This window comes from Schistocerca serialis, chromosome 9 (genome assembly GCF_023864345.2).
Source record: "Schistocerca serialis cubense isolate TAMUIC-IGC-003099 chromosome 9, iqSchSeri2.2, whole genome shotgun sequence".
Classification (NCBI taxonomy): Eukaryota; Metazoa; Arthropoda; class Insecta; order Orthoptera; family Acrididae; genus Schistocerca; species Schistocerca serialis.
Genome location: NC_064646.1, coordinates 313,899,650 through 313,925,958, shown reverse-complemented (window position 1 = coordinate 313,925,958; position 26,309 = coordinate 313,899,650).

Sequence of the window (26,309 nt, the reverse complement as noted above, 5' to 3'; positions counted from 1 at the left end):
GTCCAAGATCTTTTGCTAAGGTGTGACGGTGGTAGCTGCTGTAGGCTTCTTGCATAGATATTTTTACAGACACCTTCGCGTGTGGTAATTTGTGCTTTCCCTTTTGAGCTGAGAGTGCAACAGCCTCTGCAGCATTCTCCAAATCTCGTTATTACACCAGGGTGGGTCTTTTCCGTCTTTTAAGTAGACACATAATTCTCCAGATCACGATTTACGATCTGCTTAAACTTGGCCCATAATGCCTCTAGATCTTGACGGCGGATTGGTAGTTGGAGCTAGATGAACAGGGCACTGCAGTTCTGAAATCGTACGGGAATGCAATAGCACGAGATTCACAGTGTGAAGATGTGCCAAAAATATCATATTGCAGGCGCTTCCGCTCGCCATGGACAACGCTGTGGCCGTCGGCCTTCATTTAACGATCGAGAGCAGCGGCATTTGCGTAGAGTTACCAGTGCTAAGATACGAGCAAAATTGCGTGAAATAGCCTCAGGGATCAATGTAAGACGTACAACGTCCTATACATTAGGACAGTACGGCGAATTTTGTGTGGCAGCAGACGACTGAAGCGACTGGCTTCGCTAACAGCACGACATCGCCTGCAGCGCCTCTTCCGGATTCGTGATCCTAGGTAATCGTGGCCTGGTCAGATGAGTCCCGATTTCAGCTGGTAAGAGCTGATGATAGTGTTCGAGTGTGGCGCAGACCTCACGAAGCCATGACACAAGTTGTCAACGAGGCACTGTGCGAGGTGGCTCCATAATGGCGTGGGCTCCATCCCGTGGTCCAACTGAACCAATAATGGACTGAAAATGGTTATGTACGGCTGCTAGGACATAATTGGCAGACATTCGTGGACTTCATGTTTCCAAATAACGGTGGAGTTTTTATAGATGACAATGCGCCCTGATACCGCGCGATTAGTTGGAGAAACATTCTGGACATCCGAGCGAAAGATTTGTCCACCCAGACTGTACTGCTTGAATCTCATCGACACTTATTTGACATAATGAAGAGTTCAGTTTGTGCACAAAATCCTACACTGACAACACTTCCACAATTATGAACAGTTAAAGAGGCAGCATGACCCATTATTTCTGCATGGGACTTACAAGGACTTACTGAATCCACGGAACGTCGAGTTGCAGTACTACGCTGAGGAAGAGGAATTCAGAGACGGTATTAGGAAGTATTTCATGTCTTTTATCACCTCAGTGTATTTCTGGGCCGCTCCACTCGACCAATCGCATGTGTGAAAAATGAACACCTATATCTTTCCGTGTGAGATCTGATACTTTTATTTTATTATAACAATCATTTTTTTTCTCTGCGTAGATGGGTACCAACAAAATATTTTCGTGTTCGGAGCAGGACGCTGTTGACTGAAATTTCGTGGAAACCTTTCGCTATGAAGAATGAAACTTCCGTTTTAATGAATGACTTCTCTACTTGGCCGGCCGGAGTGGCCGTGCGGTTCTAGGCGCTACAGTCTGGAGCCGAGCGACCGCTACGGTTGCAAGTTGGAATCCTGCCTCGGGCATGGATGTGTGTGATGTCCTTAGGTTAGTTAGGTTTAATTAGTTCTAAGTTCTAGGCGACTGATGACCTCAGAAGTTAAGTCGCATAGTGCTCAGAGCAATTTGAACTTCACTACTTGAGTATCATATCCGTATAATTCTCTTCCACCATGACGTTCTTAGCACTTTTTCGGCATATTCGGCCAATCCTGTCTGGTATGGATCTTATTCCGTGCAGCAATGGCCTCAAACGTCGAGTAGGCAGTCTCCTTACTAGATTTGTTGCATCTTTTACGCATTTTGCCCTTAAACCGCAGTCTTTGTTGAGTCTTCCATGTAACATGTTCTACGTAATGATTCTTCTTTAATTTTTTCGTGATTGGATTGCCTAGGTTTTTAGATAATTCTTTACATTTTTGTAGGGTATTGTGTTGCCGAAATTTTAAGGAACTTTTTAAGTACTCATGTTTAGGACCGTAAAAATGTTATTGTTTTGAGTTAACTGCCATTTCTCGCATCATTCAGATATCTTGTCTAAATCATGTTGCCTCAGAGAAGTGGTGCCGTGTTTAGCTCACTGGATTCGCATTTGAGAGGTCAACGGTCCAAATCCGCGTCCGAACATCCAGATTTAGAGTTTCCGTCGTTCCCCTAAATCGCTCCAAGCAAATGCCGGGACGGTCCCTTTGAAAGGGCACGTCGGATTTCCTTCCTTCCTGCCCCCTCTCACCACCCTCCCGGGATACCCCCTACCCTAGCCTTAACTACAACAATACGAATTTCCGCTTCGTCTCTAATGATCTAGTTGTCGACGACATGTTAAACTCTCATCTTTATGCGAAGCTTTTCGTAGTTCTAGACTGAGACTAATTGCCTCTGCAAACAATATAAGAGTGCTGCTCGGATTATCTCCTAAATCGTTTAAATACATAGATTAGGAATGCATCCTTGGGGAACGTTAGATATTACTTCTCTTTCAGTTGATGACTTCCCGTCAATTACTACCAACTGTGACGGTTCTGACATGAAATCACACACTGATCAAATTCATTCATTGAGATGGCACGTACTCTCAGCGTAAACTGTGAATTACCTAAACAGTTAGCCTTAAACGTAGCCACCATCTGCACTTGGCCTTTTGATGTTTTTTATTCCCCTGTAGCACTAACTGCCTAAGGCGGACCTCAATCCCACACTTATGGCTGTCTTTCTTGTCATATCTTTATGCCTCCATCTGTCCCACCATCACTACGTTATCTATAGAGGCCAAACTGTCCCATTGGATTCCATTGCCCTTTCTGTTCGCAATGTACTGTTTCCGATTTCTCGTTTATTGCTCGACACTGTCAGATAAATTCGTCCCACGCTATGCTGAACAAAATTGATATAGTCCATCTCCATATTTGTCACTAGGGTTGACCTCAAATCTCACCCTTGGTTTTTTGTCTGCAAGAATTTCCGCTGATAGTTCTCGTTTAGTGCCGTCTAGTTCTCTGTGCTTCAGGGTCCATCAAAAATTATTCCTGGCTGCTATGCCTTTCCTGCACTGTCGCTTTTTTGTTGTTTAAGGCTCTCTGTTATACCGGTTTTCTCAGCATAGATGTTCGTTGCGCGGATCATCTTTCCTTCTTAAATAACGCTCTATAGTGGCCTACTGTAATTTCTATTTCTTCTTCTAATCCTCTCAGGAGTAATTTCGGCAGCAACTTGTAGCCGACGTCCAGTACCGATATTTCTCTGTAGGGTTTTGCACCCTTCTTGTTGTCATCTGTGTGTTCACTGTGTACAAGCATGATTATAGCATTCTTCCACGCTTCCGAGCACTCCTGTGTCCTCCTAGAAATCTTGGCGGATGACTTTGCTCATTTTGTCTATCGTCTTGTGGCCTCACCATTTTATCATCTCAGCGATTATCTTCTCCAATTTCCTAATTATTCATTACATGGCTCATGGCATATGCGACCTGAGCCCTGTTTGGAAGGCGTGATTTACTCTTCTGTGTCCATCACTAATTCCAGCTCATCTTCAGATGTTTGGCAGTTCAACAGGTCGTGAAAGTACCCTTTGAGTATCTTACAGTTCTTTTTCGCATTAAGAGCCAGCTTCCCTTTTCTACCGTTTACCTCTGCCACTGTATCGGGTCAGACTCGTTTTCAGTTTCCCCAGAAAGTCGCTGCTGTTGTTTTCCTTAAAGTTTTTCTCAATATCAAGCATTTCTTGCTTCATCCTCTGTATTTTCTGGCCGCTATCTTCGTTACTCCCAAGAAAACCTCCCATTATTCCGGATTCTTCTTGCTCTCCAGGCTCTGCAGGCTTACCTATGATTCTCTACCACTTCCTCATAATCCTCGTTTTACTACTAATGCTTTTTCTTTCTTTCATTTCCTTCTTTCCCCGTAGTTCAGACTGCTTCGCCATGTTCATTTTCATGCCATCCTGATTATTCTATGTTCCTATTCTTTCCTCCAGCCTGCTCCACTGCGTCCGAAGGTACCTCTGTCTACTTTCATGTTTTCGAGACTTATATTTGTCTGTTTCTTTCTGCCTCTAATTGGAATCCGGTAGCACTTCAGTTCTGTAATGTAGTGATCTGCTTCCATTATTGTCTTCATTCTGACCTTGGTGTTCATGAATGGTTGCTACATAGTCGATTGGGACACCCCTAGGTTAAACGGGATTGATAGGGCATATTCTCACTCCGTTTGGCACAAAGTTGAGATGTCATCAGCCTGATTTTGTAATATCGACACAGTTCAGTTAATCTTTGCTCGTTTCTGTTTGTCCTGTGGTGTACAGGGTAATCACCTTCAATTTCCTTTGTTTCTCCTCCCTTCCAATCTGTGCATTGTAATCGCTTGTGGGTATCATCACTCGCCATCTTGCAACGCGAAGTATAGTTATCCCCTCGTTTCCGTGAAATTTTATAAGGGTGATGTGATTAGTGATTGCCGGCCGGTGTGGCCGAGCAGTTCTAGGCACTTCAGTTTGGAAACCAGTCGCAGGTTCGAATCCTACCTCGGGCATGGATGTGTTTGATGTCCTTAGGTTAGCTAGGTTTAAGTAGTTCTAAGATAAAAGCGTTTGTCACGTGAACGTGTGCAACGAATAGCTTGAACCCATGCACCGGGAAATATAAAAGGGGCAGATAAATGAAAACGAGACAGACGGCAAAAAAGTAAACGGTTTATTGTTTCAAAAGACCGTCGTAACTGTGAATAGATTTCTCCAAACTGTGAGACAAGATGGTCAGTGCTTTCATAGAAGAATTTTTGCGGTTTCCTACGGAACTATGATTGTACGCTGCCGTGCACCTCTTAATCGGAAGCAAATGGAGGGCCACGGATGTGTTTCTTCAGGGCTCCAAATATATGGAAGTAAGAAAATATTGGGAGAGCGTGGAGGACGTGTATGGGCTTCCCAGTGAATCTTCTGCAGCGCAGTCGAAACAAACTTCGTAAGATGTGTCCCCAGCACTACAGAATTCGCAAGCTCAATCGCGCTATTGGAGTACAGTTACAACAGATTCAAATTGTTTACAGACATAGCTGTCGAGTAATCTCTTTGGCTTTTCTGCTGTTGAGTGTGCTTCGAACTATGTGGTTTAGTTGTTGAAATTTTTTATATACACGTACACAATAGCGGAGGCTAACTTTGCACTGGGATAGTCCGGGTTTGACGTGGTTTGGACCAGGAGCTTTGGGCGCCGCAGGGGCAGCAGAGCGTCAAGGTGTCGGTGGGATTAGGATGGGTTACACTTAGGTACCGCTCCAATTGTTCTGCTTATATTGGGTGTTACTGCATAGTTCTGCGATGAAATGTAAGAAAATTAAACGGAGTGGTCCTTGAGGCCCAAACATTCCGGTTACAATGCTGTGACTTCGAACTGTGGAACTCTGAGTTATCTTAGAACAGTTGGCTGGATGCGAAAGTATGTGTAGATGCGAGGGTGATGTAGGTGTTGCATGGGCAGTGAACCGGGTGGTCGGTGTGGAGGCGCCTATGTGGCGGTATTCCTCTGTTTCATTGAAAAATTTTTACAAAATAGTGGGAAATGTGAATGAATTGAACACTGCCTGACTTGAACCCAGGATCTTCAGCCTCCAAGGCCACAGGCAATTAGGCCATCTTCTGACGTTAAAGGCGTGGCCTTGTGAGGTACTGGGAGATCTGGTCAGGTGTGAATGTATCGTTGGAGAGGCGAGGGAGGTAATAAGGTATGACAATTGCGTAAAGGTGAAAATAGGTCACAGTAATTAGGGCAGACGGCTTGCCTTGGACTGCATGTAAACGCAGAAAACCTACTACTCAAACAGAAGTGAATCGACACTATTGCAAAATTCTCTCTGGCTTTGATGAAGCCATCTGGAGATATTTCGTTCAACACCAGGTTGCAGTTAGCGCCTCACCTAATATTAAGGGAGTATAGAAAAAACACCATATGAGACTAAAACATTGTGTGATCGATACAGATGTTATCTTCGAATCATGTGCATAACCGGAGTAAGGAGTAGATTCTTCCTTTATAATTAGCTCCGTTATGGTTAGTGGACAAGAAGTGATTGATTTACAGTCATTCGTTACGTCTTGCGAAAGTTATTTCCATTCTCCGGTTATGTATGGTGTTTAGCGGTTGGTTTAGTTTAGGGATAAGAAATGGATCAAATGGCTCTGAGCACTATGGGACTTAACTGCTGAGGTCATCAGTCTCCTAGAACTTTGAACTACTTAAACCTAACTAACCTAAGGACATCGCACAAAACCACGCCCGAGACAGGATTCGAACCTGCGACCGTAGCGGTCTCGCGGTTCCCGAATGTAGTGCCTAGAAACGCTTGGCCACTTCGGCCGGCGTTTAGGGATAGAGATTCATGTAATAGATTGGTTTCTGATCAACAATTAATCATTATCTAATATTTTAAGTAAAGCATAGTGCACAAAATAACACAAAAACGTTGTAAAACCTATGCTGGGAGAGTTTCTAGAAACTGTTACAATGAAACACAAAAAATTGCTTAGCTTATAAAGGAAATTTGTGAATGAGTTAAATATTCGCAAGGATTTTATTTAGAAAACTTGTATTTGGTGAAGTATAACTGATGAACTATTTTAATAAATCTTAACAAAACAAATGTGCAACTTATTTACTTTTAACATAAAACAATAAAATTTGCACCAAGCCAGTAAAAGTCACTCAGTAAGCTAAATGCAGAATAGACTAGCTTCTGCAGCCTTAATTTGTGTTGTATGTTTAGTTTTGCCAGTAAAATTTTACATTAATTTAAATGAGTGAAGTTAGTACTCAAATTTTCAAATTAGTTAAGGAACTATTATGCAATACAACAATGAACAATTACCGACACAGGAAAATTTAGACTAAAACTGGTTATTAGGAAACAAACAAAACTGGCAGTAAATAGTTAAAAAGTTTTCATATTTTTGCGGCACTCGTTGATTGCAGGTTATTATTTGTTATTAAAGTTTGTGAAAAAAATGCCGTTGGGTAGTGCCTGAACAGTATTAGTTATGATGTCAGTTAACAGTCTAAAGATGTTGTAGCTGTCCGGACGATGAAGAATGTAGCCGACGACAATGTTGAACTGCAGCTGCAGCTCCTGCTGCCGGTGGAGAACCACGCCTCGTCTCCAGAGAACAAACACTTCCGCACTTTTCCAAAACTCAAGCTTCTGTGTCTCCTCTCTGCTCGCAGCGCGACCGAGACTCTCCATGTGCAAAGATAAACAACGGCACAGCTACTACCACTTTGTCGTAGCTGTCAATACATTTCAACAAAGTTCCTTTGGTGATTACCCAGAAATTTACAATATTTACATTATAATTACAATTACTTATAGACAATCACATACACAATGAAGAGCCAAAGAAACTGGTACACCTGTCTAATATCGTGTAGGGCTCCCGCGAGTTCACAGAAGTGCCGCAACATTACTTGGCATGGACTCGACTAATGTCTGAAGTAGTGTTCGAGGGAACTGACTCCATGAATGCTGCAGGGCTGACCGTAAGTCCATTAGAGTACGAGGGCGTGGAGATCTCTTCTGAATAGCATGATGCAAGGCATCCTCAATAATGTTCATGTCTGGGGAGTTTGGTGGCCAGCGGCAGTTTTAAAACGAGACTCGTCCGACCAGGCAACATGTTTCCAGTGATCAGCAGTCTAATGTCGGTGTTCACGGACCCAGGCGAGGCGTAAAGCATTGTGACGTGCAGTCATCAAGGATACACGAGTGGGCCCTCGGCTCCGAAAGCCCATTCGAAGACGTCTCGTTGAATGGTTCGACGCTGACACTTGTTGATGGCCCAGCATTGAAATCTGCAGCAATTTGCGGAAGGCTTGCACTTCAGTCACGATTCTCTTTAGTCGTCTTTGGTAGAATTCTTGCAGTATCTTTTCCCGGTCGCAGCGATGTCGAAGATTTGATGTTTTACCGGATTTCTAATTTTCAAGGTACACTCGTGAAATGGTCGTACGGGAAGATCCCAACTTCATCGTCACCTCGCAGATGCTGTGTCCCGTCATCGTGCGCCGACTATAAAATGTTCAAATGTGTGTGAAATCTTATGGGACTTAACTGCTAAGGTCGTCAGTCTCTAAGCTTACACACTACTTAACCTAAATTATCCTAAGGACAAACACACACACCCATGCCTGAGGGAGGACTCGAAGTTCCACCGGGACTAGCCGCACAGTCCATGACTGCAGCGCCCTCAGACCGCTCGGCTAATCCCGCGCGGCGCCGACTATAACACCACGTTCAAACTCACTTAAATCTTGATACCTGACACTGTAGGAGCAGTAACCTATCTAACAACTGCGCCACACACTTGTTGTCTTATATAGGAGTTACCGACCGCAGCGCCGTATTGTGCCAGTGTGAGGTGGTCTTTCAGTCTCTAATTTTATCCGAAGTCTGCGAGAATGCTGTGTGCTGCCATCCGCTTACAGATAGATTGTAAATTATGCACTATGCTAGAAGTGCTAGAAATATGTAGATCGATGTATGGTATACTCTGATGATGTGTATGTTCGAGAATGAATAGTGTATTTGACTGTGCATGCCTATAACAGTTTCTTTAGCGCTTCAGTGTAAATACACAATTACATCGATCACGTATCAGATATAGTTTCTGTAATAAAGCTTATAGATTCAGAAATAGCAATATGTTATAAGTTATCAAAGTATATCAAACGCCGAAACATTTTGGATGGTGCAGACGGTGTTTTATCTGCATTTTCATTGTAATGAACTGTAAAAAGTGGGCTGTTTTGAAAATCAGCCTTATGCAAACACAATTAGTCTATTTTTGTAGTTACCGAGACATATTTTGACACCTATGTGTCATCTTCTGTGGGTCAAATTTTTATTTCCGTGAAGTGTAATATCAGATTTTACAATAATTTGAGTATACAGTGTACATATAGATGGTGGGAAAATATAATTTTCTTTTATGACTTTATTAAATTCTATAGTCTTCCCTGATTAAATTATGTACATTATAGGGTTTCAAATGAAAAATGTCCTATATATACCAAATTTCAAAGTTACATTCATGTATGCCGCCGCGCCCCCTTTATTTCTGTTACAGAAAGCAGTATTATTTCGAAAAGAACTTTCTGTTTCTAGCGATTATGTGTATGATACATTGCATATGTTGGTAACAGTGCAGGTTTCTAGTGTCTGTAAATGATTATCTTTGCTAATATTTACTTTGGTTTCGCTGAAGCCGTTTGTTTACGTGTTACTGCTTGTTTGTTGTCCAAGTGCTATATATATTTGAAGTACATATCCTTTAGTGTGACCGGGCGGTCTAAGGCGCTGCAGTCATTGGCTGTGCGGCTGGTCCCGGTGGAGGTTCGAGTCCTCCCTCGGGGATGGGTGTGTGTGTTTGTCCTTAGGATAATTTAGGTTAAGTAGTGTGTAAGCTTAGGGACTGATGACCTTAGCAGCTAAGTCCCACAAGATTTCACACACATTTGAACATTTTCTTTTTTTGAACATTTGAAATTTAGTGTGCAGTAAATACGAATTATGCTACGCATCAAGAAACGCCATAAAAGGAAATTCCGTGCTACCCAGTTCACAAACAAAGCAAGTCACGCTGTTGAAAGTAACCTGAGTACCAGTTCTTCAGGGAAGAAACTCCCACATGGCACACCTCCTGGTGATTCAAATTTTTGTGTTAACAATGACGCTGTTTGTAGTGGATTTGTCTTCTCTGATAAAGGAAGTGGCGAAATGTAAGCAATATGATGGTGTAAGCTGTTTTGAAATAACTGAGCATGAAAGTAGCAGGAAGGGTTTAGTGTCAAAATTAGTTGTTCTGTGTAGATCCTGCAATAAATATGCCTCGAATATGACTTCGAACATTGTTCATAATTTATATGATGTGAATTTGGAGTTAGTGTATGCAATGCATGCAATAGGAAAAGGAAAAAAGGCTTCTCAAGCTTTTTGTGGTTTGATGGACCTTCCTCCTTCCCCCATTAGGTTCAGCAAGTACATAAAAATACTTTTAGGTGCTTGACGGTTGTATCTAATGCATCTATGAAACTTGTAGTAGAAGAAACTGTAAATATTAGTGGAACCAGGGACATTACAACGTCGAGAATATCTTTCCTTGAATTGTGTTGTAAGTGCTACTTCCCTGGAGAATGGAAACATTATTCATGTTGAATGCTTATCTAAGTACTGCCACACCTGCCATGGTAACACTGAAGGACATATTGAACATCAGTGTTCTAAGAATTGTTAGTGGAGGTATGGCCTGTGATGGAGCTCTAAAAATATTTCATAGGTCAGTGCCCGTTTATAATGATAGATATACGAAGTAACTAGGCGATGGGGACTCTAAAGCTTTCAATGCAGTTAATAAGTTCAATGTTTACAGTGATACCTTGGTAACAAAACTGGAGTTTTGTGGACGTGTGCAAAAGAGGATTGGTGGTGGAATGAGGAGGCTGCGAAGAGAAATGAAAGGAAAGTTGCTAGCTGATGGAAAATTTTTGTCTGGCCGAGGCAGATTGACAGAAACTGAAACACATCTTGTTCAGAGTTATTATGGACTGGCCATTGGACGAACTGCACCTCTGAATAACGTTACAGCAATGAGAAAAGCTATATGGGCAACCTAGTTTCATATGTTGTACCCAGATGACCACCCTGTTCACAGACTTTGCCCTAAAGGAGCAAATTCCTGGTGTGGTTACCAAAGGGAAAAGAAAGTGGTCAGATATCATAAGCATTCTCTTCCTAAGCACTCAGAATATAAATGAAAGTTTCAAATGGTTCACACGGTTCAAATGACTCTGAGCACTATGGGGTTTAACATCTGAGGTCATCAGTCTCCTAGAACTTAGAACTACTTAAACCTAACTAACCTAAGGACAATACACACATCCATGCCCGAGGCCGGATTCGAACCTTCGACCATAGCGATCGCACGGTTCCAGACTGAAGCGCCTAGAACCGCTGGGCCACAGAGGCCGGCATGAAAGTTTCAACCATTTCATATGGGAAAGATTACCCAAGAATGTTTTTTAACATCTGCAAACTATCCATGATGAAATGTAATGCGTTATTATTAAGAACTGTTCCATGGATAGAGGTTGTGTGTCTCTGTACTTACATATTTTTTTCGCCCTATTCCATGTCTGGTCGGTGTCTCGATCAACAGCTATTCAGTTCACTGTTTCCACACAGTTTTTCACAAAGCTTTCGATCACTAGTTCATTTACACAAAATGTGATGGAACGTGATTTTAACAGATCCTTCTGACTCTATTCTCAGTGAGGGTGTTATTGTCGCTGCTCACCTGTTCATCGTTGGTCTTGTGTTTATTGCGGCGCTAATTTTGAATGTTTCGTCAGAGCTGGTGTTATGTGGCTTCTGGGAGAGTGTGTATGTATTAATGTGTATATGTGTGTGTGCGCGTGCGCGCGCGCGCGCGCGCGCGCGTGTGTGTGTGTGTGTGTGTGTGTGTGTGTGTGTGTGCGAATGCGAAATAAGAGAGAGAGAGAGAGAGCTGGAATGAGGGGTGAGGGCGGAACTGAGAAAATAGAATTTTTATTTATTTATTTAAATAAACTGTTTGAGAGTTATGTTTTATGTGGAGTGGTGCCTTTGTGTAGTTCATTAAGTGTTACAAACAGTGTTTTGTTGCACAGTGTTGTATATTGATTCAGAACTCTCTTTTCTGGTATTATTGCTTTTCGTATGTGGTAGTTCTCCTATATTGTGGGTTTTTGATAGAGATTGTTGCCTTCTCTGATGATCTTAAGATCAATTCACCATGTTATTTGGGTGATGGTTTTCTTGTATCAGATGACTTGCAGAAGTGGAGTGTGTACTATAACTTCTTAGGGTTCTGAGGTGTTGAGAGTACCTCGTTTTGAAATTTCTGCGTGTTTGGCCTATGTAGACCGACTGGCATTAACTACAAGTTAACTGATATATTCCGGCTATGGAGAATTTGTCTGCTGAGGAGTTACTAGTGCTTAGATTTTTCTGTACTGTGTTATTTGTGCGGAATGATATTTGTAGCCCTTGATTCTTCAGTATGTTGCACACTCTGTGTATGTTTTTGTTACTGTATGTTAGTGTGTGCCATGCTGTACTCTTTGTAAGGTGTTACTGGTATCGTATGTTTGTCTGGAGTTCATGTTTTTGGTTCTCTGTCATGGATGGCAATTTGGTCGTGGTTTGTTCTATTTTAATTTATTTTTACTTCATTGTTCAATTTGTGGGTCGTTTGTGTGTTGTACCCATTCTCTGGCTATTTGTTGTATTGTGTTTAGTTTCTGTGTGTTCCAGTGGAGATCTGTTGAGCCTCTGTAGCATGTGTCTGAAACTTGAGAGTTTTTGTGCTTTGGAGTGGTTGTAGATGATGTGAATGGTTGTACTTGTGGATGTAGGTTTCCTGAAAATTCAAAAATTATGTTTGTTGTTGGATCTGTGTATGGAGATGTTAGTTTATTTCCTCTTCTGTCTCAATGAGGAAATTTATTTTGGGGTGAACTGTATTTATGTCATTGTATAATTGTTTTATTCGGGTGTCTGTTTCATCAATGAAGCAAATGTCATCACCGACATATCGGTGCCTTGTATCTTGTACTGTTCTGAATGTGTGATGTCATCGAATATTTTGTTTTCAATGTGATTTAGAAATATTTTTGTAATTAGAGAATGTTATTTGTGGTTGACACACTTTACACATAGGCGCGCCAACACGGAGGTTAAGCAGAACAGTTTGCATTGTTGCTCAAGAAACGCTTAGCAAACAGTTGGTTTGTCTTGCAAGATATTGTGATTACCTGGCAATAAACACATGCGAGTTGAAAGGCTATTAAATTTAAGGTTTAAATTTTGTGTTTTAAGTGTCAACCACGCAATATAAAAGGAGGATTCGTTTTGTGCAGTCTTGAGAAATGGAGATGAGTTTTGTGAAAATTTGCTGTAGTCAGACAACTTTTGCAACGGCAGATATTCGCTTTTGTCGTATTGTCCTTTAGCTACTGTGTGAAGCTCGTATTTAAGTGGCAGAATTCGTTAGAAAAACGTATTTTGTTTTTGTGTTTTCTTAAAATGGTACTCAATTACCTTCCATACTTACTTTGAATTCGAGTTTGTTAAAAAGCTATAGGTCATTATTCATCTGCAAGAGAAGAACCACATGATAAAGAACGTGCCTGTACGGTGGTAATACTTCTTCCGTATCTAGACAGCAGTCTCTGCAGGGGGATAGCAATTTGTGATGTCAAGTACCTTCGTCACATAAACAGACCGAAAGCACAGACCCGCAGGGTGGGCCGTTTTCATCGATATCACTCTCCCCTTTCGTCCTAGCTTCGTCCTCCTCCATCCAGCGTTTCTACTGCCGCTATTGGCTGTTCCACGGACGCGTTCGTCTGTGAGTTACGTGCTCATGCGAACACGAGTGCACTCCTTTGTGAATAGAGCGTTAAAGCCGATTGAGGCTGACAGGTAATACGGTTCCGTTAATAGCCCGACAGTTCACTTGGTATAATCTTGCTCTCCAGTGTTCTGTGACCCAGTTGCGCCTCGAGACTTAAGCGATAAATAGTGCCGTCTTGCATATATTACTAACAGGTCTGCTGGAGGTATCCTCATTTCCAAGTTACCTCAGTGGTTGGTGTATGACGAACGTAACATTTAAAATGCTAAAACCGAATAATGGATTCGAAATATAAAAAGGATCAAATTTGTAGGTTCAAAAGGAAGAAACATTGTAACTGGTTAGATACGTTGTCCGTTCCGTGATTCAGAAATAAGTTATTTGTTTTGATGGCTTTGGAAACAAAAATTTTCCTGTATCGTTTTTCACAATCTTAGAAGGAAAGAAATAATCCATGTGTCTATCAAAAATACGGTATACTTTCATTTATAACTTAAGTTTCCTTAATGGCTGGCCTGGTGAGCTACTTTTCGATTGCAGTGCCAATACGAAAAGGCATGAGCGCATAGTTCCCTAAACATTTAAAAATAAGAATATGTAATGGATAATTCTGGGCTTCCCGCAGACAACGCATTGGGTGCAATTAATTTTGTTCCTTTGACTCTATACCGAAAACATCGCAGACTTTCAATAATATTTTGAAGAATAGCGTTAAATTACTTCTTCCTTGAAAGTTTGTTGCTACTTTTTAAATATTAGTCAATCACTACCGCAACTGCATATTTTTCGTCGTTATTTAAGTGCTGCGGAATCGATTCACACTATTCGTTTCTCCCTTGATCATATTACAGGCTACAGTTTCTCCATTGCACAGACGTTACATATTCTCCACCCACGCATTCGTTAGAATAATACCTTCACTCTTTACTTCTTCGAAACTATCTTCCTGTATGTACGGTTAATTCGTACTCAATTTTTAACGTTTTATAAACTCAGCATTTCTGTGACTAAGAGATATCACGCTGAAGTAATCTACCTTGTGGGGCTGTCACCTAAGAATACGAAGTGTTTAAGTGCAAACCACTGTCGCAGAGACTTCAGTCATCAGAAAATATTCTCCTTGACTATCTACAACAATCTGACAACGCTGTGATAACTTTTCCATTCCGCGACTGTAGGAATTCCGTCGTGCCATTATCGGAGCGCATTTTCATCCGGAAAGGAAGTTTCTCGAAGGATGTTCGATACAAAGCGGAATATGTGATGAATGAAGTGGGTGTACAATGACTATCCAATGCATTCTCTGTATAGTGTACACTAGAATGCGGTCGGGCGTTATCGTGGAGTGGCACGACTTCATGTAGTCTTAATGGTCGTTGTTTTGGACTGGTTTTGCAAGACGTCTCAGCTGCTCACAGTAAATGTCGGCAGTGGTGGTTGAACCTCGGGGAAGGAATTCGTAGTACGCCAAACCGTCGCCGTTCCACTACGAGAATAACATTACCTTTTGTGATGGACGCAGGCCTTTGTGCGGGAGTTGAAGCTGTAAGTAGGCTGTTAGGCTGTTTAGGTTTTTTTATTGGTAACGCCACCTCTGTATGAAAATCACTGGCTGTGCTGTGTGCAGTCTGTGGCTGCTTTGCATTGTTGTAATACTCGCCATTGTAGTGTTAGGCAGCTGGATGTGAACAGCGCATAGCGTTGCGCAGTTGGAGGTGAGCCGCCAGCAGTGGTGGATGTGGGGAGAGAGATGGCGGAGTTTTGTAATTTGTCATGAACTGCTATATTTATATATGATGATATCAAGGTAAATACATTGTTTGTTCTCTATTAATATCTTTCATTTGCTTAACTATCCCTATCAGTAGCTAGTGCCTTCCATAGTTTGAATCTTTTATTTAGCTGGCAGTAGTGGCGCTCGCTGTATTGCAGTAGCTTGAGCAGCGAAGATTTTTGTGAGGTAAGTGATTTGTGAAAGGTATAGTTTAATGTTAGTCAGGGCCATTCTTTTGTAGGGAATTTTGAAAGTCAGATTGCGTTGCGCTAACAAAATATTGTGTGTCAGTTTAAGCACAGTCATGTATAATTGTTCAAAAGGGGACGTTTCATATGTCGACCCTTAGCCTAGGATACCTCACTGGAATCTTCTGATTTTTCTTGTAGTTTGTGTAATTAGTGTAGATTTTGTTTATTGCTAGCGCGTAATTGTAGAGAGAATCTCCTTTGTAGTTGTAGCCTTTCATTGTTGTACAGTAAAACAGTTGTGGCATGCATGTAGATTTGCACCAAGTATTTCGCAGCTGCGCTGGCAATTAAGTAGACATTATTTCCATTGCTATGTTATTTTATTTTGCTCTTCAAATTGTGCTTTTCTGTGTTATCGTGTGAAATATTGTGACAATTATGGCGTGTGAAAAACGTAATACTAGGCTCCAAAGTAAACTGAGAAATGACAGTGAAGACGAAGGCAGTGTGTTAGCGCCGCAGAGTAATGAATTAACTAATGTTCAAAGTAGTAATTTGGTAATTGCGCATAGGGAAATGGAGCGGGCGGCAAACAATGGTGTAGACAGTGAAACAGGTAGTGAACAGGGAAGCGTTATCGATCGATTGGTCGGCAACAGCTCGCCTCAGGAATCGGGAATGACAGAACACAATATCGCAAATACTGTAGATTCAGGTTTTGGGTCATCACCGTTTTCTCAAATAAGTCAAGACACATTTTCTGCTTGTCAAAATGTGAATGTTGCCGGTGCAAATGCACTGCCGAAAAGCGTAGAGAAACAGATTCCAGACACTAATACATTATTATTGCAATTAATGCAACAAATGGAACAAAATCAGAGACAAATAGGACAAAATCTTAAAAAGTTAGACACAGTGGAACAAAATCTTAAAAAGTTAGACGCAATGGAACAACACCAGAGACAAACACAGCAACAGTTAGACGCAATGGAACAAAATCTTCACACCACGCTTGAACAAACACGTGAAGATTTAACTACTAAGTTACATAACATTGAATCGAAATGTCAAAAAGTCTGTAATGACGTAAAAACACAAATTTGTGAGCATTTTCAACCTATTTTTTCGCGGCATGAAAATGCATTGCAGAATCACGAAGCAGCCATAAAAGAACTGCAAGCCATTGTTCATGAAAATCATGAGACCTTGTGGGCTATAATTGACTCAGTTGCATCTACCGATTCGGTTACGCAACTTGCAAAAACTCAGGAAAACTTAAAGGACACAGTAGATTCGATTTCAACACAAATGGACACTCTGAAACTTGGCTCAGAAAAACACACTGAGGAAATGTGTTCACTATCGGATAAAGTAGCCGAACTTTCGGATCAGGTCACTAACTTATCTACAAAGGTAGATGATGATCTGAATAACACAACACCTGTAGCCTTCACTGACACTGAAGAGTATGTGGAAATTAGAAAATTCAAACAAAATCAAAATCAAATCAATACACAGTACAAAAGAGAAATCCGGGAAGTACAAGATCAGCTGACACAGGTAATACAAGAATTACGTATTTCAGAGGACACTCGCGCCCCAATACGGGAAGAGGGACACAGAAATACGGAACAGACACCAAATAACAACACAGGGCACTTCGGAAATTGTGAAAGAAGTTGGCAAGGTGCGCCGAATTTTGAGATGGAACCGCCGAAACGACGTAACAATGACTGACATGCGACTTGCCGACATGATGATTTTGATTATAAGCTGTTCATTACTACACGTAAATTCAAAACATTTAAGAATTCTGGCAACGACATTCATCCACAAGCATGGCTCCATCAATTCTCTCATTGTTTTCCTCCCAACTGGTCGTTAGAACACAGATTAGAATTTATGTGTGGCTACTTGGAGAATGAGCCAGCTGTAAGAATGCGAACATGTTTTAGTAGTAACTTTTGTGGTATAGCAACAATGAGACAGCCTTTTTCGTGGCACAACATTACGTTACTGTACAGTACTTTATTCATCACGCCAATAAGCATAATAACTACGACATCTATACGCAAAGCATTTCACTTTTGTTTATCATGTGGTAAGTACATTGACTTCTGCAGAACTTAGCTTTCGGAGGACGATAACTACGACACTTCCACAGAGATTATGTTGCGACAAGATGCACAGTTTAGCGCTACAGTACACGCATTTGAGTGATTAATCTTATACTTAAAACACTTATTTTTAAAGATTTTTTGAATTACAAAGAAAGTTTTCCGTGATACATTTCATTCCATTGCGGTAATTTGTAACACCTGGGAGTATAATTACATTTATCCTCAGGGAGGTACACGCTTACTTTGTGTACCATGTGTGTGGCAACCACAAGGAACCCTAGCTAATATGGTATTTGCTTATACAACTTTACACATCGGTACCATATTTCTCTAACACACAAATTACACAGCTATCTGATCATGTAACTGAGAGATAAACTTTTTTTATTACATCAGTGACAGATGTTTACGCAATTACACAGTTGGATAACTTCACACTTATGAAATTGTATTTTGTCTGTACTTTGTGAAATGCTCATATTTTTTTGGAACCATTGTGATACTATGAGAGCTTTGAATGATATATTTGGTAAGGGAGCATGATTTTAAAGTACGTTTGAGGTAGATGACACTATTGAAATGAGCAGAGAATTTTTTTAGGTTTTGAAATTATTGCAGAAAGCTACGACGTTTTTGAGATTTGACTGAAGTGTTATGATGTTATTATTACGACGACGATGTGTACTATGCTGTTGGGATATGTTTATGATCAATAAGATGATGCTACCGTATATGAGGAATAAGAAGTATGTTGGAAACCAAGAATCGTACTTTAAGAGTTATGAAATGTGCGTAATTTCGTGACTGTATCACAATGCTGACGAATATTTTATTTGGACACTTATATTTATAGGATTTTCTTTCTACAGAATTGCAACGCTAATTCTTGACCTGTGAAATATTTTTATGTGAGACTGTCACTGTAGCGGAAACTGCTGTCGTAAACATTTCCGTAAGAAAGTTAAGTGACCACCTGCACGTAATGCGTCGCGGGCACCGACCTGGGCGACAGCCGCCCGAAAAAAAGCCATTAGCCTTACAGCGGCACAGGTAAAAAAAAAAAAGGGGGGGCCATTATACTCGCTATTGACATTTCCTTGTCGAAAGCATACTGTGGGGCTCGTAATTTATGATATTTACTGAAATGCTTATAAACTGATGGGAAATATTCTTACATCTGCAAGCCTGATTATGACAAGTGTCTTTCTACGAGAGTTGAGAGCTACTGACTTACGAAATGCCACATGACTATTGAATGATATTTTTATGCTTTGGTTTGCGTAATTGCTTATTTCATTTGACATCTGTTTTCCAGCTGTGTTGCAGCATTGGTTTCATAAAATAAAATTAAATGCATTTGCTAATGTGAACACTTTCTGTCAACAGATCTATTAAATAATTATTTTATGATCCACATTCTTTAAGAAAGGAGCACTTGGAAAGGAAAGAACAATAAGAAGGAACTAGTAACAGTAACACATAATTTTCTTTTCAAGTACATGGTAATATTTTTTTTACAATCAGTTGTTGTGGTGCACCACTTTAATTACTTAGACATTAAGATGTGATTATACATTTGCCTTATCTGCATTGTTATCTTTAGTGTACTATTTTTTCTGCTTAAGCTATGTCATGTTTCGATATAAGCTGCTGTTTGCCAGGCATAGTGCTACTGAACTTTAATTTGTGTTACTCTGCTAAGCCAGATTTATTTTTTTTTTTTTTTTTTTGCTGCACAGTGCCCTATATTAGTTGTAATATTGCAATTGCTTTGGCATTTGTATTTTTGTCATTGATGTTTGTGTTAATTGTTTTGTGCTGCTGCATTGCCTCGTCCCTTAGTTTAGCATCTGAGCTCAGTAGATTTAAGTTAGATTAAGAGGGGGTAGACTATAGAAGAGAATGAGTTGCGATGAATTGGAAGAAATGCATTGAAAAGTTATACAAAAAAAGGTACAGAAAACAGGTTTAGTTAGGATTTTCTTGGAAATAAATGTTGAGGTAAGAAATGTGTGAACATATAAATATAGAAAGCATGCTTAGATAGAATTTTTTTGGTGGAAACAAAGGATGAAATAAGAGGAAAGATATATGAAGTTTTGGGTTGGACTGCAGTACCAAATGTTACACTGAAAACGAACCCTGTCCTTTCCTATTGGTGTTATCCCACTATGTGTTTGTGTACCCTTGTGTATTTGTTTTCTTCGTGTCTCTGTGTAGTTTCATAGAATTTTTTTCTTCTTCTAATACTAAGTTACATTCACTATGATGAGGAATACTGTTATCCTCAAATACAATTGGCATTAATAATGTGTTATTTACTTTGTAAAGATGTTTAGACATTATTTATTCTGTTTTGTGTTAATGCTCATGTGTGAAGTTGATGTTTCGAAAGTTACTCTGATCTTTTATGTATGTACTTATGTCATAATTCCTGTGACACTGATGTATATGTTATTTCGATTCTTTTGTAAAGCCCATATTACTACAAATGTTATCTGTATTATTATGTTTTTAATGATGTATTTTGTACCTTTGTAATTGTATTCTTATGTTATAAAATTGTAATTGTCACCAGTTCATGATATTATTAACTTGTAAGTTACATTTCACTGCACACGTTTCTGTTGGTCATAGTATATGGACAATAGGTGAGAAGTAGGGACTGTTAGTGTTTGCACGTGTGTTAATAATTCAGCAAGGGACTGGATAACAGCATTGCTGGTTCTAAGAACAATTCCAAAAACTTTGTGAGTGCACAAGTGGTGGTTTATGGACTTGCTATATTCTCCGCAAGACTCTTTGATGGTGAATGTGCACCTGCACAATCGCAACAGATGGCTGCTGGCCATCTCTACAAGGACTACAGTGGGTCTGCATCTTTGATGGCCCACCATTACCATTATCTCTACAAGGACTACAGTGGGTCTGCACCTCTGGTGGCCCACCAATACCGTAATCTCTACCAGGACTACAGTGGGTCTGCTCTGTGATGACCTACCTACCAATATTCTTCCAAACTTCGAATGACTCTGCTGTGGGTTTGCTCTGTTGTGGCCCATTACCTGTATGCATGTCAAGAGTCAGCACTGTCTTTCCGTTGGAAGGACAACACTACTTCTTCAAGACTGCATGGAAATCCACTACTTCTGTGTGCAATTTCTTTTACTAATGAGACTTTGTGAAAAAAAACCTGTAATTACTGTTATGATGAATGATCAGGACTATCTTTATGGACTGTGAGAAAATTTTAGCTTTTGACCAACATTGTATCAATAAGTGTGTGCATTTGATTTTTTTGTTATTGTAATTATGAAAAATTTTATCAAATCATTATTGGCCACTGCCCAAAAAAAAATTTGTTAAATTTTTTGTGGGGAGCATGGGGGCTATGTAAGTAGGCTGTTAGGCTGTTTAGGTTTTTTTATTGGTAACGCCACCTCTGTATGAAAATCACTGGCTGTGCTGTGTGCAGTCTGTGGCTGCTTTGCATTGTTGTAATACTCGCCATTGTAGTGTTAGGCAGCTGGATGTGAACAGCCCATAGCGTTGCGCAGTTGGAGGTGAGCCGCCAGCGGTGGTGGATGTGGGGAGAGAGATGGCGGAGTTTTGTAATTTGTCATGAAGTGCTATATTTATATATGATGATATCAAGGTAAATACATTGTTTGTTCTCTATTAATATCTTTCATTTGCTAACTATCCCTATCAGTAGCTAGTGCCTTCCATAGTTTGAATCTTTTATTTAGCTGGCAGTAGTGGCGCTCGCTGTATTGCAGTAGCTTGAGCAGCGAAGATTTTTGTGAGGTAAGTGATTTGTGAAAGGTATAGTTTAATGTTAGTCAGGGCCATTCTTTTGTAGGGAATTTTGAAAGTCAGATTGCGTTGCGCTAACAAAATATTGTGTGTCAGTTTAAGCACAGTCATGTATAATTGTTCAAAGGGGACGTTTCAAAGCTTTTTTTGGACTCATCCATTCCTTTTTATTCCTTACGTTATTATAAAGACACCAGTCCTCGGCGATACAGGATAGGAATGGTCGGTGCTGTTCACGACCCAACTGTCGAGCAAGCGGAGATGCACATATGGCTACAAGCTGATTTTTGTGATTTTGACTTAGAGCATCCGATTTTTTAACCTCCTAAACCGCATGCAATTGTCGCACGATGGTGGAACGCTCACAGTTCATCACATTTAGCAGTTCTAGAGTACACGTCATGGATCATTGTGGATTAATGCATGTTCATCATATACCGAAAGTTTTCGTGAATCTTTACGAGCCACCGATGTTAAAACGATCCTCCTTAAAACGAGAAAACATTTTTTTTGCCCCGCTGTGTCCAGTGACATTGTCCTCATGAACGGCGCAGATATTTCTACATCTACATCTACTTCTACATGGATACTCTGCAAATCACATTTAAGAGTCTTGCAGAAGGTTCATTGAACGGCCTTCACAATTCTCTATTATTCCAATCTCGTACAGCGCCAGGAAAGAACGAACACCTATTGCTTTCAGTACGAGCTCTGATATCCCTTACTTTATCATGGTGATCGTTTCTCCCTATGTAGGCGGCGTCAACAAAATATTTTGGCATTCAGAGGAGAAAGTTGGTGATCGGAATTTCGTGAGAAGATTGTTCCGCAACGAAAAACATCTTTGTTTTAATGATGTCCATGCCAAATCCTGTATCATTTCAGTGACACTCTCTCGCCTACTTCTGGCTGTCTGCGCTACTGTCACCTCTACTGAGTCAGATAGAAGCATATGTCGGAAATGTTCCGATTTCTCCACTTGGCACTCAGTTTTCTAGACCCTACAGCTCCACCGTCAAATGACAAAATTGTACAATGTAAGCTCAAATAGTTTCAGTGAACTACTAATAAAAGACGACAATCAATAAATAAACTAATAGCAACCGGAATACAAACATGCAAAACAAAAACACTACGGACCTACGCTCCGACGTAATATATATCTGTGAAGATTGCACAGTACACTTCTTTCGCTGATACCAGTATCTGTTTGTATTTGAAGAGAAATGTTATGCGGGTTTATTGTAGCACTATCCTGAAGTCCTGTTTCTGCACATATGTTGGCTACAATGTTCATTCATATCCGTTTTCTGCTTCTGCGTCTAATCTCACGAAAGCTTTTTATGGTATTAACGAAGGTCGGACAGGCATCTCCCTTGGAAACACTTTGCATACAGTTCTCCAGCTCTTAATGTATTTTGGTGATATTCGCTATACATTGAGAGTATATGGACAAATTCTTCATTAGCAAATGAAGAGATGCCTACTACGTTACAGAACTTGCTGCATTACCAGAGATTCGACGAAAATGATGATTTTAAAGCAAAACACCGTAAAATAATTACAACAGTCATCATAAGAAACGTGATTTACACAGACAGTGATTACATTTCACTTCAGTTACCTCTTCCGATGGACGTCAGACACTGACGTCATATGTCTTGTATTACCCGATCACGATACTGTTGCCTCCGTGGCCGTTATCGGAAACACGCGGCCACTTTGCAGTTATAAGGAACATCAAATCAGCCGTCTAAACTTCCGCATGGTTACTTTATTGGGCTACCAGTTTCGGTGATATATTACGCCATCTTCAGGCCCCTGGCCGAAGTGTATGAAGTTTACAGACTCAATTCCAGTCAAAATAGGGGCCAGCATTCACAAGAATGCTATCTGTAGATTTTAGATACAGCGATCACTTCAAACATCGTCTGCCGACGAAGTGATCGCCGTATCAAAAATTTTCAGATACCAGTCTTTGAATGCTGGCCCCTATTTTGACCGGATCTGAGGTTGGAATCTTCCTGCACGTCGGTCAGGGGATGTGAAGATGGTGTGATATATAGCCAAATCTTGTTGTTGTTGTTGTGGTCTTCAGTCCTGAGACTGGTTTGATGCAGCTCTCCATGCTACTCTATCCTGTGCAAGCTTCTTCATCTCCCAGTACCTACTGCAACCTACATCCTTCTGAATCTGCTGAGTGTATTCATCTCTTGGTCTCCCCCTACGATTTTTACCCTCCACACTGCCCTCCAATACTAAACTGGTGATCCCTTGATGCCTCAGAACATGTCCTACCAACCGATCCCTTCTACTGGTCAAGTTGTGCCACAAACTTCTCTTCTCCCCAATCCTATTCAATACTTCCTCATTAGTTATGTGATCTACCCATCTAATCTTCAGCATTCTTCTGTAGCACCACATTTCGAAAGCTTCTATTCTCTTCTTGTCCAAACTATTTACCGTCCATGTTTCACTTCCATACATGGCTACACTCCATACAAATACTTTCAGAAATGACTTCCTGACACTTAAATCTATACTCGAAGTTAACAAATTTCTCTTCTTCAGAAACGCTTTCCTTGCCATTGCCAGTCTACATTTTATATCCTCTCTCCTTCGACCGTCATCAGTTATTTTGCTCCCCAAATAGCAAAACTCCTTTACTATTTTAAGTGTCTCATTTCCTAATCTAATACCCTCAACATCACCCGACTTAATTCGACTACATTCCATTATCCTCGTTTTGATTTTGTTGATGTTCATCTTATATCCTCCCTTCAAGACACTGTCCATTCCGTTCAACTGCTCTTCCAAGTCCTTTGCTGTCTCTGACAGAATTACAATGTCATCGGCGAACCTCAAAGTTTTTATTGCTTCTCCATGGATTTTAATACCTACTCCGAATTTTTCTTTTGTTTCCTTTACTGCTCGCTCAATATACAGCCAAATCTTATAGTCCAATAAAATAACAGTTTGGAAATGAAGACGGCTGAAAGGTGTTTGATTTGATATTCTGTACTGAACAGGCGGGAGCCCGCAACCATCTCTGACAAGACGGACGTACAGAGACTTACAGTAAGACAAGTACAGCGGGAACCAAGAAAAGTGTCCACCTACTGTCAAGTAGTTCAGCGTATCCTCGCAGAATACCACGATAAAAAGTCACGATAAGCCGACGAAGCACCCTCACTTCCAGGCGCAATAATACTGTGGTGGATTAATATCGACGACACGAATATCGGTCAAGAAAAGAATAAACATCACTGCGGCCTGTCTGGTGCCTCGGCGGTGCAAGTTTCCTTGGAGAATGGCAATTTGTCTCATCGAGATTTGCTATTCCGTCGGAAGAAAATGACAAATTTCATTAGATAGGTTGATGACTGTATCTCAGTTATTAATGAAGTTTCGATAACTCATTGCTGATTGTTTATGAGTTACTGTTCACTATTCGTCTAGCTGAAGCCTGATTACAAACATCTTAACGGGTCAAGTAAGCTGTTTAGGCAAGCTTGCACTTCAGCAGAATATCGTACAATACTGTAAAAAGTTCTGCACACTTATGTCGTACACTTTTAATACTGTTCTAGCGTTACAGCAGTCGCTAATCATTCTCACATCGTAACATTTACTCCGTTTCACGCCTACTCTCATTGTACGGCAAACTGAGTTTGCGGGGAAGTTGCTATGTACCCGGGCTAGTGTTCGTCCTAAGCGGTAGTGACGGAGCAAGGCGGGGCAGCAGTGTGTTTACCGCAAATGAATAATGCACGGCGTCGGTGAGGCATGGAGGATTACAGGTTTTAGCGTCGGGCTTAGAACGCAGCGAAACTCCACCTTAACGAGGCCGGCGCGCTGCCTTTTGTGCAGGTACCGCGCCGGATTTTCTGCTGCATTGTTGTCCACAGCTCTGCGTAACACAGCCGCGCTTTGAGGGTAGTCCTCATGCAGGCTGTGCGCCGGCTAACTCCTTTCTGATTGCACGCACGCCTGAAAGCAAGCTCCTAGCAGGCACGTCCCGTATGCCGAATTGTTCTCTTTCACAAGGCCATCAGTTTGGATTTCCGCGTATGTATATCTCGTCGCTGAAGTCCCCGTTACAGGATTTTTGTCCAGCGGGGTGACATCTACGGCTTCAAAATCAATTACCTCAAGTCTGAGTATGTAATGTAGGGTCTGGTACAGAAATGTGCGGACTGTATGTGGTGTCACCGCCAGACACCACACTTGCTAGGTGGTACCTTAAATCGGCCGCGGTCCATTTAGTACATGTCGGACCCGCGTGTCGCCACTGTGTGATCGCAGACCGAGCGCCACCACAAGGCAGGTCGCGAGATACGGACGAGCACTCGCCCCAGTTGTACGACGACATTGCTAGCGACAATACGGACGAAGCCTTCCTCTCATTTGCCGAGAGACAGTTAGAATAGCCTTCTGCTAAGTCCATGGCTACGACCTAGCAAGGCGCCATTAACCTTACCTACTTTGAGAGTTATCGTATAAATGTCTCAAGAAGAACGTTGTAAATCAACAAAGATTAAAAGTTAAGTATAAAGCAGCTACGTACTTTTCTTGCTACCATTCAATAGTTATCCTGTTCCAGACTTGACGCCAGTCGGCGTGTGTGTACGCGTGCCTTTCGGCTCCCTTCTCAATGTGGCGTAGCTAGCTTGTTACGCCACAACACTGTATTAGTGTTGATGACAGCAAAACAAGAGGCTCAAAGCCACTGGCGACAGGCAGCCTTTCTTCAGTCAAATAATATCAACAAATTTCTCTAGAAAACATCTACTATTCTGTGCTGTGTCGCAACTGAGCAACTTGGGTTAATGGCGCCAAGGGCAAACTTCGAATGCAGCCCCCCCCCCTCTCTCACACGCACACACAAACACACACACACACACACACACACACACACACACACACACACTCACCGCTTAGCATTCACTTGTTGACATCA